Here is a 15,840-nt window from a genome sequence, read left to right as displayed (position 1 = left end):
AAGAAATTTTCTTTAATCTTCATAGTTTATAGAAAATAAAATCTGCCACCAATCACTTGCACTGGACTCTTTTTTTCTTTCTTCATCCATTCATCAGAAAACAAGATGAGAACTGGAACTCATGTAGGGCTGCTGTGATCTCTTCTGTACATCTGGTCAAAACAGAATGACACAAGTTCTGCCAAAACGTTTTGTACCCATATCTGCTTAATTTCTATAGGAGAAAGGATTTATCTAAAATAATCATTGGGTAGATGAAAGGAAGACTGCAGATAATGAAAGTGCCTGCCTTTAACAAATCTTTGGCTCCCTTGGAGACTGTGGGGTCCTATAAGACATGAGTCAGTTCCTCACTTTAGTAAATGTGCTTGCCTATAGCTCTAAAGATAAGAGAAAGAAATATATTTCTATAGGTATTTATTACTATTTTTTCTCGTAGCCTATTAGGGTGTTAAATAATAGAGTGGCTTATAGGCAACTGTTTGCATAGTCCAATAGTGCTGTCTGTTGACAGAAAGGACAAGAATATGGTAGTTCTTTATTTATGAGACTAGATGTCTCAGCAGTCCCAGTTTGTTGGTAGAGTCCCGATGCATTCCTGGATAGCTGCTGGTCTTCAGTCTGCATTGGAATCCTGAAGAAGTAGGCTCTAATAGCTGAAGAGATGCCTCAGCAGTAGGACAGGTGAACAAGCCAGTGAGAATGAGGACAAGAAAGCAAAAAGCAAAAGCTTCTTTTTCCATGTACTTTTCTATGGACTGACAGGAAGGTGTGGCCAGATTTAGGGTGGTTCTTCCCACTTCAAATGATATAATCAAGGAAACCCCTCACAGGCCTGCTCAGCTGCTTAGTATTTAGGTGATTCCAGATGTAGTCAGACAGATAACCGAGATTCGCCATCACAACCCTACCCTTTGTCAGCTTGACACGCAGTTATGTTTTATGTCAATTTTAAAATGAAAAATCTGGCCCTATAAATTCAACCCATCTTATCCTTTGTTTCACTTGAGATAGTTTCCAATTTCTAGGAATTGAACTTCTGTCTCTTGAAGAGGTCAAATTGAATGCCAAAATTTTGGAGTAATAATAGTTACCTCTGTACCTGTATCCAGTAGTCCTTCAGTTATAATGTTATTTACTTGCATTGTCAGATTTTGTCTTTGATCGTTTATAGAAGTCTGGGAAAATATACATTTCTTATTTTCTATTGGAATTTTTGATTCACCCACCACGTTTATTCCATCATCCAGAACAGCATGGCTTTTCACAGGAGGCACTGGATTTTAAAATTATTCTTGTGAGACATGTCCTCCACAGTAACTAGTAATGACTGGACCATGTTTGACCTGAGGGCCTGCAAGAGGCCATCCAATGAGTTTCCCAATGGAAGCTGATTGCCTTGTTTTTCTTTTGTTGATCTACATTCATTGGTCCAATGTTGATCTTTGCCACATCGTCTACATAATCAAGAAGATTGAGACCTTCTATTTTTGTCATTCCCAGTGAAGTCATTATTTCTAGGAATGCCTTCTTTACATTCTCAGATGTTCTTTTCTACCACAATTAAAACATTAGCATTTTAATGTCTTCAAATGACAAATATTAATATATTCAGTAACTTTATAGCAATTTCCAAATGATAAAGAATCTGTAAGAGCTCAATGAACTCCTGTGTCAATGTTAAATTTAAAGAGGTTTGAGGAAATACTAGTCTCATATGGCATGCATTGACCTTTTGTGAAGCAAATGTTTAACTCATGGTCAATTTATAATAGAATTATCCCCCAAAGATTGGATAGATTTGGTTGAAACTATTTTAGAGCCTTGTCTATAATTACAATGGAGTACTTGGTTCAGAGAAGAGGCTAATACTTTTGAACAACAGTGTAAAGATAGAGGTATGGGAATTTTCCAAGATCAACTTATTGGTGAAGGAATATAAAAAGGCAATCTCTATATGATGGCCACATCCTAGCTATATTCCATGCAGAAGCTTTGAATTCTTGGGACAGAATTGAAGAAGTATGAAAACGAATTGAATCATTTACTGAAGTCACGCAGAGCCCAAAATAAACCTTTGCAGCTTTCTTACAAAGATTGACAGTAGTAAACAAAATAAAACCAAGTTTAGGAGCTAAATAAATTATAATTGAATCTTTGGCTTTTGAAACTGCTAATTCTCAATGCAAAAGGATAATTAAGATTTTAAATGCAAGGTTAGCACCTTTGGAGGAATGGATCTGAGCTACATCTTACATTAAATCTCATTATCATGATGATACATGGATAGGAAAGTTGATTTCCAGAGTTTTGAGGAAAAATTTACATGTTAACTATTATAGTGTTGGCAAACATTGTCACCTTAAATGGGATTATAAACAGGGTGATCCTAGAAATAATGTTTTTTTTTTCTTAACATATTCTAAGCAGAATGCCTGTCACTTCTTGATTATGCTGAAGATGTGGCAAAGGCAAACATTGGGCTAGTGAATGTAGATCAACAAGAGACATTCAAGACCATCTTTGCCTTTATAAAACTCCTTTAGGGATTGCTCTCAGGCCCTATTCTAAATTCAGTTCAATAACTTCCTGCCATCATTGAGGAAACTCCTTCCCAGAGCAATTAAAGATAAAACCTGATGAACTTGTTAATTTAAACAAAGCCTTTGATGGTGATAAGGATTTACATAATCCCAGGAAATTATCATCTGAAGCTGAGAGAAAATTGGCTTTTATTGAAGAGAAATTATAGAAGGCACAGCAGGATTATGTGGATCCAAAGCTTAACTGAATTCTGCATTCTGGCCATAATACCCTCTAAACATTCCCCAATATGAATTTTAAGCGGAGGAAAGATATCTTAGAGTGGACCTTTTTCCCTCCCACATAAACCAAGTAAAAAATTAAAAACATATGTGGAAAAGGTCTCCGAGTTAAACTTTTCTTTTTTTGTTTTTTTTTAAATTTATTTATTTATTGAAGATTTCTGTCTCTTCCCTGCCACTGCCTCCCATTTCCCTCCCCCTCCCCCAATTAAGTCCCCCCCCCCTCAGCCAGAAGAGCAATCAGGGTTCCCTGCCCTGTGGGAAGTTCAAAGAACCCCCACCTCCATCAAAAGGAAAATTGAGACTTTGTCAACTAGCAGGAATAGACCCAGCAGAAATTGTAGAACCATTCACTAATAATGAAATTGACAAATTATGGGCAGAAGGTGAACCATTGCAAAGAGTTTGTGTTAATTTTTTGGGGGGAGAGACTAATAACAAATATCCCCAAAGCAAGAGAATTCAATTTGTAAAGAGAACTAACTGGGTCCTTCCTCAAATTTTATGGGAAACACCAATATCTGGAAATACCACATTTTATCCTGATGCAAATAAATCAGGTAAGGCAGGTTTCAAGTCAGAGAATTTAAGAAAAGTGGATCTAAGACGTTATGATTCTGTCCAAGTCAGAATTATATGCTATTTTCATGGTACTAATGAATTTTAAAGAATCTCTCAACACAGATACAGATTCACAATATGAAGAAAGAGTTGTTCTGTATATTGAAACTGCTAAATTTATACCAGATTATACAGAATTGACTTTATTATTTATTCAGTTATTAGATATAATCAGGAATAGGAATCATTCAACATATGTAACACACATGCAATCCCATACAGATCTTCCAGGTCCTTTAGCACAAACAAGGTAATGCAGAAATCAATCAATTATTGATTGGAAATGTGATAGAGGTCTCTGACTTTCATATAAAATGTCCTGTCAATAGGAAAAATTAAAAAATACTTTTCCATCATGTGGCAACAAGCCAAGGAAATTATAAGGAAATGTTCTACATGTTCTTTATGCAACCAAACACTACTACTTACAAGAAGTAACCCAAATGTTACTCAAAGGAAATTAAATCTGGAAGATGAATGTGTTTTATTTTGTAGAATTTGAAAAACTAAAATATGTGCACCACACCATTGATATCTATTCAGGTTTTCAATGGGCAACGACTTTGACTTTGGGAAAGGCTGATTCTGTAATCCCACATTTGCTAGTAGCTATGGCCGTCATGGGTATACCTATACAAATAAAGATAGACAATGCTCTAGCATATGTTTGTAAGAAAAAGAAACAGGTTTTTGTTTATGATAGTATAAAACATGCTATAGATGTCCCACACAATCCTACAGGGCAGGATGTTATAGAAAGTTCAAATCAAACATTAAGGTATATGTTAAATAAATAGAAAGTGATGATAAAGACCCCCAGAAATAGATTGCATAATGTTTTATTAACTTTGAATTTTCTAAATGCCAATGAGAAAGCAACAACAGTCATGGAGACATTGGATAGTAGATAAAACTGTGGAAATAAATCAGTCAGTATACTTTAAAGATGTATTGACCTCAGAATGGAAACCAGAACATGTGTTACATTGGGGAAGGGTTTTGCTTTTGTTTCCACAGGACAATAAAAACTATGGATACCATCATAATTGATAAAGATGTTATTTGAATCAGAGACACCTCTTAATTAGAGGAGATGGTAGCTTATCAAACAGCATGACCGTTTAATCTAAACTAACCTATAAAGCTAACAAATGCTTTTCATTTGATCAGATATAACTTGCCAAAAGAGAATGTGCCCCAATCTATCGTTAGGGAAGGGTTTTGTTTCTTTCTTTTCAGAAGAATAAAAGTATCCAGCTAAGGAAATTGAAGACCATTGGACAAATGAGAGGTCTGAAGAAAAAGGAAAAATCATCCAGAAAAAAATGTCCCAAGAAAAAGAGTAAATTGATCTTTTGGCATACATATTTTCAAAAGGATAAAATTTTATAAATCTCAAATATTTGTTTCTGCTGTTCATTATAGACATATAATATAAATGATCTTTTTTTGTAGTACTGGTTCAGTTAAAGTTCAAAGTTGGCTTTGAGTGTTGCTCTCTCTTTCTCTAAACCCAAGCATGCTTATTAATGAAAATCCAAAATCAGTCTCATGTCAGAAGAGCCACCTGATATGGGACAGAAGAAGAACAAAATTTATGGACTATTTTATTGTCTCTAATTCCACAATTCTTTGGTTTTATACTGACTGTTTAACAACTTTTCTTAGGGTATAAATATTATCTCCAAATTTGTAAGATTAATATAAAAATATATAGTAATAATGTTAAAGGGCATATTGAGTACTAATTCCAGAAAAAATTTCATCTACCTTCCTCTACATGATTTCGTGTTTGAGTCTCTATCAGTTTTCTGCACTGAGTCATAAACATGCCTAAGTGTGACTTCTGAAATCTCAAAAGAGAGGAAGGGACCCCACAATGATGATTCCTCCAGAACTTATGATAGCACCACTAAGCTGAAAAACACCACCTAAAGATTGGCTTTGGACTACAAACTGCTCAGAACAATTTTGAGGTGCCTAGCTGAGATGATCCAGCCTCACAGAGTACTGTAGCCAAGACTTGAGACAAATGTTGGGGGAACCACTTGTTTTTTTCTGGCTGCCCTGGAACCGAAATAACCACACACAAACTGTATTAATTAAATCACTGCTTGGCCCATTAGCGCTAATTTCTTATTGGCTAAATCTTACATCTTAGTTTAACCCATTTCTAGTAATCTGTATATTGCCATGTGGCAGTGGCTTATTGGTAAAGATCTGACATGTCTGACTCTGGCTTCTCCATGGTGTCTCTCTGACTCCACCCTCTTCCTCCCAGAATTCAGTTCTGCCTTCCCTGCCTACCTAAATTCTGCCTTATCAACAGGCCAAGGCAGAGTCTTTGTTCATTAACAAAGAAAAGCAGCACACAGACAAAAGAACCTCCCACACTAGACAAGCCCTGAAGTTTCCCATTACATGGACAACAAATGACAGAACTCTCAGGACTGGAACAATTAACCCAAATATTTCTTTTCAGGATCTCCCTAAAGATGACATCACCCCAGACAGCAGGAAGTAAAATTTAAGAACACAATGCTCCATTCCTGAGAGGTTAGATATGAAGTTTTTGGTCTTTCAATGGGTTATGGATATTTATTGCTGCTTAGGAGTTTTTTTTTAAAAACAAGTTGTTATTGGTTACTTTCAAGAGGGAAGTTGAACAAAGAAGATTAGATTCAGAGTTCTTGTTTTGAAAAAAACAGGAGGATATAGATGTGATAAGATAAAAGGGTAGATTATAGAATCTATTCTGAAGAAAAGTGGGAGGATATAGATAAAATAAGATAAAAAGGTATATTATTGAAACTACTTTTAAATAGCAACTACTAGTTTTGAATATTTTGCATTGGATTGGACTTCTGTATATTGCATACAAATTTGCATATTGTTACAAATTTGAGATTGATTCCATTACACCATACTGTACATATGTTTCTAATCTTATTGCAGGTATTGTATCTATACAGCTCATTTAATAGTGTCTAGTTCTCAAAAGTTATTATTACTGTTGTAATAGGAGCGGCGGGCTGGGCTGCGTCCCACCACCTGGCTAGCTTGCGCCCAGAAATAATTACACGGAAACTGTATTCTTTTAAACACTGCCTGGCCCATTAGACATGTCTGCTCCTGGCAGCACCAATCTACTTCAGAGAAGATGATGGACATGAAAATTACTCCACATGGAGTTTACTTTCCTTGTGGCAAAAGCAAATCACTGGGTGAGAAAGTTCTCTTGCCTTGACTGCCAAACCTTGTCAAGACAGGGTGGGACTGAACTGCTTGACAGAAAAATTTGTTGAATATTCTAGGCTTTTATGCTGAGGATGGATGCTCCAATACTTCAGAAGATCTTTGTGTGACTGTCCAGGTGGTCAGATGTTTCTGCCATTTCTCACATTTTTTTTGAAAGTCACCTGCTTGTACTTCCTGACTACTCAGTTAAGATTATTTTCTTCTCAGGTGTTGGAGGTAGTTGAAGACTAGATAGTTATAGTTTTACTTGTTTACCAGACTCAGAAACGAAATTCACCAAAGAAGTGTAAAGTAAAGTATAAAAAGTTGAGAGACAATAAAGGCAATTTGATAATACAAATTAGAATAGAAAATGACTTAGGTACAATCTTTAGGATTCAATAAGATAAGATACATAGCCGGGCGGTGGTGGTGCACGCCTTTAATCCTAGCACTTGGGAGGCAGAGGCAGGCGGATCTCTGTGAGTTCGAGACCAGCCTGGTCTACAAGAGCTAGTTCCAGGACAGGCTCCAAAGCCACAGAGAAACCCTGTCTCGAAAAACAAACAAACAAACAAAAAAAACAAAAAACAAAAAAAAAAGATAAGATACATATGAAGAATTTTTTCTGAATCTGTCAAATGCAAATGGATGAAACATTTTTGATGTACTTATTGCCTGTATATAATGTCTTATAGTTTTCTCTTTTATTTTAGACAAAAGGAGAAATATAGTGATATTTTATTTCTATTTTACTAAATTGGCTGAAGAACAGAGTGCAAAGCTAGCCACACTACTCAGACATACAGGCCAGGCAGTGGTGGCACACACCTTTACGCCCAGCACCCACACTAGTCAGTCATACAGGCCAGGCAGTGGTAGTTCACATCTTTAATCTCAGCAGGCACACTAGTTAGCCACAGAGGCTTGACAGTGCTGGTGCAGTACATACTTTTAATAACAACACAAGAGAGGAATTTAAGCAGGTTGAGACAGGAGCTTGTTCTTTTCAATCTGAAGATTTTGTACATGTAAGAACTCTCTAGTGGCTTGGCTGCTTTCCTTTTCTGATGTTCAGATTGAACCCAAATATCTGTCTCTGGGTTTTTATTATTTGTCTCATACTCAACAGAAGAACGGATAAAGAAAATGTGGTACATTTACACAATGGAGTATTACTCCACTGTAAAAACAATGACAACATAAAATTTGCACTGAGTGAGGTAACCCAGACCCAGAAAGACAAACATGGTATGTGCTTACTCATACGTGGTTACTAGATGTTAACCAGATCCACAGTTTCAGACAAGCTAGGTAACAAGGAAAACCCTAAGAGGAACACATGGATCGCTCTGGGGATGGGGGAATAGATGTGATATTCTGGGTAAACTGAGGGCAAGGGGCCATAGAGGGGAAAGGATAGGGGATGAAAACATGAGGAAATGAGATGGTTGACTTGGGGGAGGGATGGAGTAGGGACCAACGAAAGAGATATATGCATATATATTTTGATAGAAGGTGCCATTATGAAGTTGGGGAGAAACTTGATGCTAGGAAAATTCCCAGGAATCCACAAAGAAGAACCCAGCTAAGACTCCTAGAAATGGTGGAGAGTGTGCCTCAACTGGCCTCTTTGTGTAATCAGATTGGTGACCACCTAATTGTCATGAGAGAGCCTTCATCTTTGAATGATGAAATTAGACACAGAGTTCCACAGACAAGCACTGGGCTTAGCTCTGGGAGTCCAACTTGAGAGAGGGATGAGATACTGTATAAGCCGTATGGGTCAAGATGAAGATGGGGATCCCAAAGAAAGAGCTGACCTGAGCTCCTTATAAGCTCATGGACTCTGAACTAACAGTTAGGGTGTTTGTACGGGACTGACCTAGGCTCTCTGTATGTGGGTAGCAGTTTTGTAGCTTGGTCTGTTGGTGAGGTTGGTAACAGTGGGATCAGGACCTATCCCTAGCACATGAAACTTTTTTATTTTGGAACCTGATCTCCATGCTGGGATGCCTTGCCCAGTCTTGATGCAGGGAGAGGTGCTTGATCCTGCCTCAACTTGATATGCAATATTATATTGACTCCCATGGGAGGCCTGACCCTTTCTGAATGGAAGAGGAGTAAATAGGGGTAGATGGGAAATGGTAGAAAGGAACAGGAAGAGAGGACAGAGGAGAAATTGTGGATGGTATGTAAAATAAATGAAAAAATTAATAAAAAAGAAAAGAAAAAAAGTCCTGCTGCTTCTGTATAGACACTCCACATGCACATAGCATGCAACCTCTCTGCTTGCTCCTGGAACATCCCTCAAATTGTAGAAAATTTTAAGATTAGGTCACAATCTTTCATGTTTTGAAGTCTGATCAATTTGTTTTTCTAATCAGTGGTGGGTCTGTCATCCTAAATATTCACTTTACCACAAGACCTCTGCATCAACCTGTGACTAAAGTAGAGTTTCTGCCTAGGTCAATGTCTCAGTATATGTGTACCCCTCTAGAGCCAAGATTTTATAAATGAGGTACATTAGTACATATTGACTAACATCCTTCACAAGTTTCAAGTCATATTATGGAGTAATTCAGTCCATTTCTGAAAGAATGCAGTTACCCTCCTTAGATTATTTTCAGGCATTTTGTAATTGTAGGAATGGCAATTGTCACATATTTATTTCTCTAAGAAATTTATAACTGAGCTACCTCAGAGCAGTCAAGTCAGGAGAAATGGCCAAGGTTTTGTCTCTGTAGATTTAGAGACAAGGGATCAATTAGAGGAAAGAGAGAAACATCTGAGTCTTGGTGACGCAAGGTTGTGCTTATAAAAGATAGCATTGTCATTCTGCTTTTCACTAATATAGTCTGTGGGAAATGAATCTAAAATGTCTCTTGTGTTTCATTTAAAAATAATTAGTAAGAAATGATGCATCATCTGAGAAATGAGCTGGAATTTCAGGAGGATTAATGATCTTCTCTTGGTTTCATCAAGAATATATGACTAATAGATAATTCTCAAACGTTTCTTTTCTGTTATTGTGGTGGAAGAGGGGCTCTTGCATAAGAATCAAATTTCCATCCTTCAGTTGAGGGTGCTACACAGTGAGATGATCTTTTGGGGTACTTGGCAGGGGATTTGAACAAACAGGGAAGGTGAAGACTTCTCAAAACGCACAGACTGTCTGCAGGGAACTGCTTTAATGTAAAGGTACATTTTCCCACAAATACAAGCACAAGTATAAGATAATTGGATAAACTACATCCAGAAAACATTATCAAACATAGTTGGTTTGGGTTAGAATAACTAGGAGAGATTCTAGATGTATGATTTCCATGTTACTTTAAAATTCTAAGTAAGAGAATTGATGTAAACATGCTTAAATTCTACAATGTACTGTTTTTGTAGGTTGTGACCATAACTAAGAGACTGAGTTTTTCTGGTCTTGACTTTTCTGAGAGATGTGGAATAGAGGAAAGATATCGACACTTCTGCAGGACCTAATATATGCAGAGTACAGACTGCTCATTGAGGTACATGTTCTCCAGAGTCACATAGAGTTTTTAAGATTAAGAAGTGACTTAGATGTTCAATTACCTGTTTGATCACGTGCTCTGTGGATTTCTTGCTGCCTGTGCATCCCTGTAGTGATTACACACCTGTGACTTTGGAAAAAAAAATAGTCTAGCTTACTGAAATTGTAACACTCCTATATAATCAAATCTCCATGACAGAGCTTTAAATAACTGTGTTTTTCATGGCTTTTGGAATGATCAAGGGACACACTAACATTACATCTGTCTTGCAGCCACTGGAAGATTTAAAGTTAAAACATAATAAAAATACAATCCTTTTTACGACTCTGTATGAAATTAAGCCCACACCAAATACTGAAATTGTCTGGTTATCAACGTAGAGATCGTTGGCTCTGACTCAATGTTTTAGATATTAAACCTTAAGTTCCAAGTATCTGGCCTCCTGAAAATAGCTATTTCCTAAAATTATCTGCCAACATGACAGTTTATAAACATTGGGAGCAAGTAATTTCTGCTGTAACTGTTCCCAAAGCATGTTTACGAACCAGAGAGAAATGACCTAAGAGCATATACAGGTACATTCCTTTTATCACAAACAATTGTGTGACAAGTAGTACAGACTTCATGTTCAAAGAGGGCTATTAGAAACACCTCCGGAACGTCTGAGTTCCCTGTTCTGGGCTGCTGCAGCACTCACTCACCCCAATGTGGCTCCCAGGAGCCCAAGGCGATGTCCCCAGTTAGTTCCTTGGGCAGCTGGGGATAGGGAACCTGAAATGACCCTATCCTATAGCAATACTGACGAATATCTTGCATATCACCATAGAACCTTCATCTGGTGATGGATGGAGATAGAGACAGAGACCCACACTGGAGCACTGGACTGAGCTCCCAAGGTCCCAATGAGGAGCGGAAGGAGGGAGAACATGAGCAAGGAAGTCAAGACCACGAGGGGTGCACCCACCCACTGAGACAGTGGGGCTGATCTATTGGGAGCTCACCAAAGCCAGCTGGACTGTGACTGAAAAAGCATGGGATAAAACCGGACTCTCTGAACATGGCGAACAATGAGGGCTGATGAGAACCCAAGGACAATGGCACGGGGTTTTGACCCTACTACATGTTCTGGCTTTGTGGGAGCCTAGCCTGTTTGGATGTTCACCTTCCTAGACATGGACAGAGGTGGGAGGACCTTGGACTTTCCACAGGGCAGGGAACCCTGACTGCTCTTTGGACTGGAGAGGGAGGAGGAGAGGAGTGGGGGGAGGGGAAGAAGGGTGGGAGGAGGGGGAGGGAAATGGGAGGCTGGGAGGAGGCAGAAACTTTTTTCTTTTTTTTCCTTTTCTCAATAAAAAAAAGATGAAAAAAAAAAAGAAACACCTCTGGAGAGAACCTATGGAATGTTCTTTCCTCTGCAGTTAAATCTTTGTTCAAGGCTGTAAAAGAACGTACCTGTATGAGGTTCCTTTTTATTTACAAGTTATAATGCAGAAGACTGATTTTTAAAAATTATGCTATCAGCTCTGTCAATATGAGCAATTGTAATCTATCCTTTTTAAGAGTGATGTTCTTTTCATTTTATCAGCTGCACAGGATGAGAGTATGCTGTAACTAAGTGCTGTTCCAGGGAGTAAACATCAGTGAATCATCAGTCAGGAGCCTTTGTTCAGGTAGGCAGCCCACTGTTGTAACGAGTCCATGTGTGCGTGGTTTTTTTTTGGGACCTGTGGCTCTTTTTCTCATATCCAGATCACTAACCAGAAGTTCTTCTTCCATCTAATTATTATTCTCTGCGTGGTCTGCATCACAGTTCCTTTCTGAACAAGAACATCCTGGATATGGTGAGGAACGTACCTAAGGGCACATTGCTCTCCCTGGTCTACCATCTTATTCAGATCAGAATCCAAGTCCTTTCCCTTCTATACAATTGCCCTGGCATTTGCCCTTCACAACCAATATTCTCATTGCTTCTGTCCTTATTGACTTTCCCTCCCAGGCCTTTTCCTTGTTCATTAGAGAAGTTTACTTCACAGATACATGCTTACATGGAGGCACACACAGTGGCTTGGGGCAGGCTCCAGTCCATCTGTCTCTTTTTCTTTGTATACATTTTTCTCATACGAGGACTTATTATGTAAAATTATGTCAAATGTTTTTGCTTGTCTGTCTATTATTGGCATCACCATCTTAATTTGTGCTACAGATTACATGATATTGCATGACTTAATGAACAGAGCTTGTAGGCAAATAGGCACATTGAAGGTGTTTTGAAGGTATATAATAAAGTTGGTGATTTTGTTTTTTATTTATACTTCATGTTTATCAATCAGTTTCTAAGCATTTATATTTGAAAGGTGATAAGGAAGCGCAGGATTGTTCTGGTACCAAGTTTACTATGTGCCAAGTAGTTCTGTACACCTGCCCCATTCTTGCATTTCCACCCCTAGTTGCATCTCTTTATCAGATAATCATAAAAGTGCATTTCTGTCACAAACTGTTTTACATTGTTTTTGTGCACCCCACAGGCATAGAGAATGCTAAGTGATCTATTACCAAATAGGAATAATTTTTGCCAAGTACCATTTGCTTGTCTTTAGTGTTGAAAATTAATAGTTATCCAACATTAGTACTCAGGCCAGTAAGCTTTTGAGGCTCTGTCTTCAGTATTTCTCCCACATATAATGGTACACACATATAAAGCATGGACTTTCAAACTGAGGACAGGTGAGAGAAGAACGAACATGTATGTTGGAGAGATAATAAATCATACTTATGGATTTAGAATGCTTGCTAGTGCGTGGAGAAGAATCAGATGACACTGAACAGCAATAGGAGACACTATTACTGGGGGCCAAGCTATACACAGAGGACTGACCATATAAAAGTAGAAATCATTATTTTGGTGGAAACAATTATTCATTTGATTCTTTTTAGATAATATTTTGATATTTCAGATTATAATATAGTTATACCAGATCCATTTTTTCATTTTGTTTATCTAGGCTCTACCATTTATTCTTCATGCTTTCTTGCAAATTCAATTTGGTATTCAATACTAAAAGTTCATTATTGTGAACATACACATACCTGTACCATTATATAATCTGAAGATGTTGTATTTATATATTTAGGAATATATACTTATATTTATGCAATAAACAAGTATTAATTTTATTGTTATTTTAATTCATTTATTTTAGATACAAATAATACTTTTGTTTTATTTTCCTCAGATAAATAAGTCTAATGAGTGCAATTAAAATACATATGAAACAGATAATTATTAAATAAGAACAAGGCATTAATTTGCTTGGCTCAGCAAGTGATGATACTTGCTTCCAATCTGATGATCTGAGTGTCAATAATATTCTATCTCTCATACAAGTACCATAGCAAGCATATACTCCATAAGTGCACATAAATAAATGAGTAAAAGCTTAACAACGTTTGAAATATTGATAAGCAGAAAGTCTAGCGTTTGCTACTACACATTTTCTTCCCAAATTAACAGGCTTTTAAGGGCTTCTTATTCCTGCTAGTGGAGTAAAAAAAAAACAACAGAATTTCAACATAAGAGGAAAAAACAATGCATATAAGCAACATTCATACAATTTGGACATACCATTCACAATTTGAAAATATAACAAAAACACATTCTATGTAACATGTGACATTTATTATGTTTTGTTCCATAAACACTATAGTTGTGTATATTCAGGTATATTCAATTCATAACAGTAAAATTTACAAAGGCCAAAGAATCCCTTATGTATGTAAGTATATACAAAGAGCAGCTATGATTAGTTTGGATCTGAGCACATATAACACCTGTTCATTACAGAACAGTGAATTGTGAGTGGAGGTTATTTTCAGGAAAGGCAAAGATTCATTAGAGGATTCAAGAGGCAGAGCACCAATGACCAGGTCACTGGGATCTGACTGCATGCAGTATGACCATTTAGGGGAACAGTGCCAGGAAGCAAGTGATGCAGACCATAGAGGCTTTCTTAGCTTTGTAATGTAGGTGATGGCCTACAGTAATGGTCTTGCATGGAGTTATCTATGATAAAATGTGTGAGCTATCTTACTAATGTTGCTATTCTTGATTTTAAATTGATCATACAAGTATTTCTGTATCAAGAACTTGGCCAGAGATAAGACATAAGAAACATTCAGCTCATATTTCAAAATAAGTTCAACAGAAGGACGGTACTCCAGGAAGAACAATTCAGTGCAAGCATTCATTACAAGCCAGTTCCTTTTTATTCTCTTTTTCTATTTCATCTGTTAAGTATGTTTTACTTTCAGGTTCCCCTTTCAAGAAAGGTAAAGCAATACATTTTAATGGAGAAATGGAATCAGAGCTCAAGTGATTTTGCTAGGGTTGTTTCCACAAAACTAAGTTGGCTTACTGCTTTTGCTACTCATCGTTTCCATATTCCTTGTGGCCTTGCTTGGAAACTCAACAATGATCCACCTTATTCATGTGGATCCCAGGCTCCATACCCCCATGTACTATCTCCTCAGTCAACTCTCTCTCATGGACCTGATAGATATCTCTGCCATTGTTCCCAAGATGGCATTTAACTTCCTCTCTGGCCAGAAAAGCATCACCTTCCTGGGCTGTGGAGCTCAAGCTTTTTTCTTTATGACCATGGCAGGTTCTGAGGGCTTGCTCCTGGCTTCCATGGCTTATGACCGTTTTGTTGCCATCTACCACCCTCTTCATTATCCCATTCGCATGAGCAAGACAATGTGCCTGAACATGATTATAGGGTCCTGGGCACTTGGCTCCACTAACTCTTTAGCACATACGATCTATGCCTTTCACATTCCTTACTGCCATTCCAGGTCCATTAACCATTTCTTCTGTGATGTCCCAGCCATGCTTCCCCTGGCCTGTATGGACACTTGGGTTTATGAGTACATAGTATTTGTGAGCACCTTTGTGATTCTTCTGTTCCCTTTCCTTGGCATCACAACTTCCTATGGCCGGGTTCTTTTTGCTGTCTTCCATATGCACTCAAAAGAGGGAAGGAAAAAGGCCTTCACCACATGTTCAACTCACTTAACTGTGGTGACATTTTACTATGCACCTTTTGCCTACCTTTATCTTCAACCTAGGAGTTTCCGTTCTCTCACAGAAGATAAGAGTCTTGCTGTCTTCTACACTATGCTCACCCCCATGCTCAACCCCATTATCTACAGCCTGAGGAATAAGGAGGTCCTGGGGGCCATGACAAGAGTCTTTGGGACATTCTCTTTCATAAAAACTTGATATTTTTCTCACTACTTCTTTTTCCCTTCTCCTGCAGAATGTCATAGAGCACTGTTGTGTTTGAAAAATATAAAGTGTACCACACACATATCATACCTACCTGACAATTCATTAACATGTTTAATTCACATCACCACAGTTCATAATTTTAATGTCAGGTAATAGAAAATGAATTGCAATGCTAATGCAACCTGAGTTATACTTGAGTGTACTGTAATATGGATATGATTTGTGCTGCTTTTGATGTATTGTTTCTACAAAATTAACACAAATGAATTCCTTTGCTCAAGTTTTTTGCTTTGTTTCTTTTCATTATTAAAAGCTTGAGTATATTGAATACTTGTAACATGTT

At 37.5% G+C, this 15,840-nt stretch overlaps 1 pseudogene; it reads left to right on the top strand.

The window, feature by feature from the left end:
* The first annotated feature begins 14,554 nt into the window (after positions 1-14,554).
* LOC121464825 lies at positions 14,555-15,488 on the top strand (annotated as a pseudogene).
* Positions 15,489-15,840: the final 352 nt, after the last annotated feature.

This window comes from Microtus oregoni, unplaced genomic scaffold (genome assembly GCF_018167655.1).
Source record: "Microtus oregoni isolate MIOR12 unplaced genomic scaffold, Mior012 000029F_ref0000214, whole genome shotgun sequence".
In the NCBI taxonomy this organism is placed as follows: domain Eukaryota; kingdom Metazoa; phylum Chordata; class Mammalia; order Rodentia; family Cricetidae; genus Microtus; species Microtus oregoni.
Note: the sequence above shows the minus strand (reverse complement) of the source record. Positions and strands in the feature narration are given on the sequence as shown.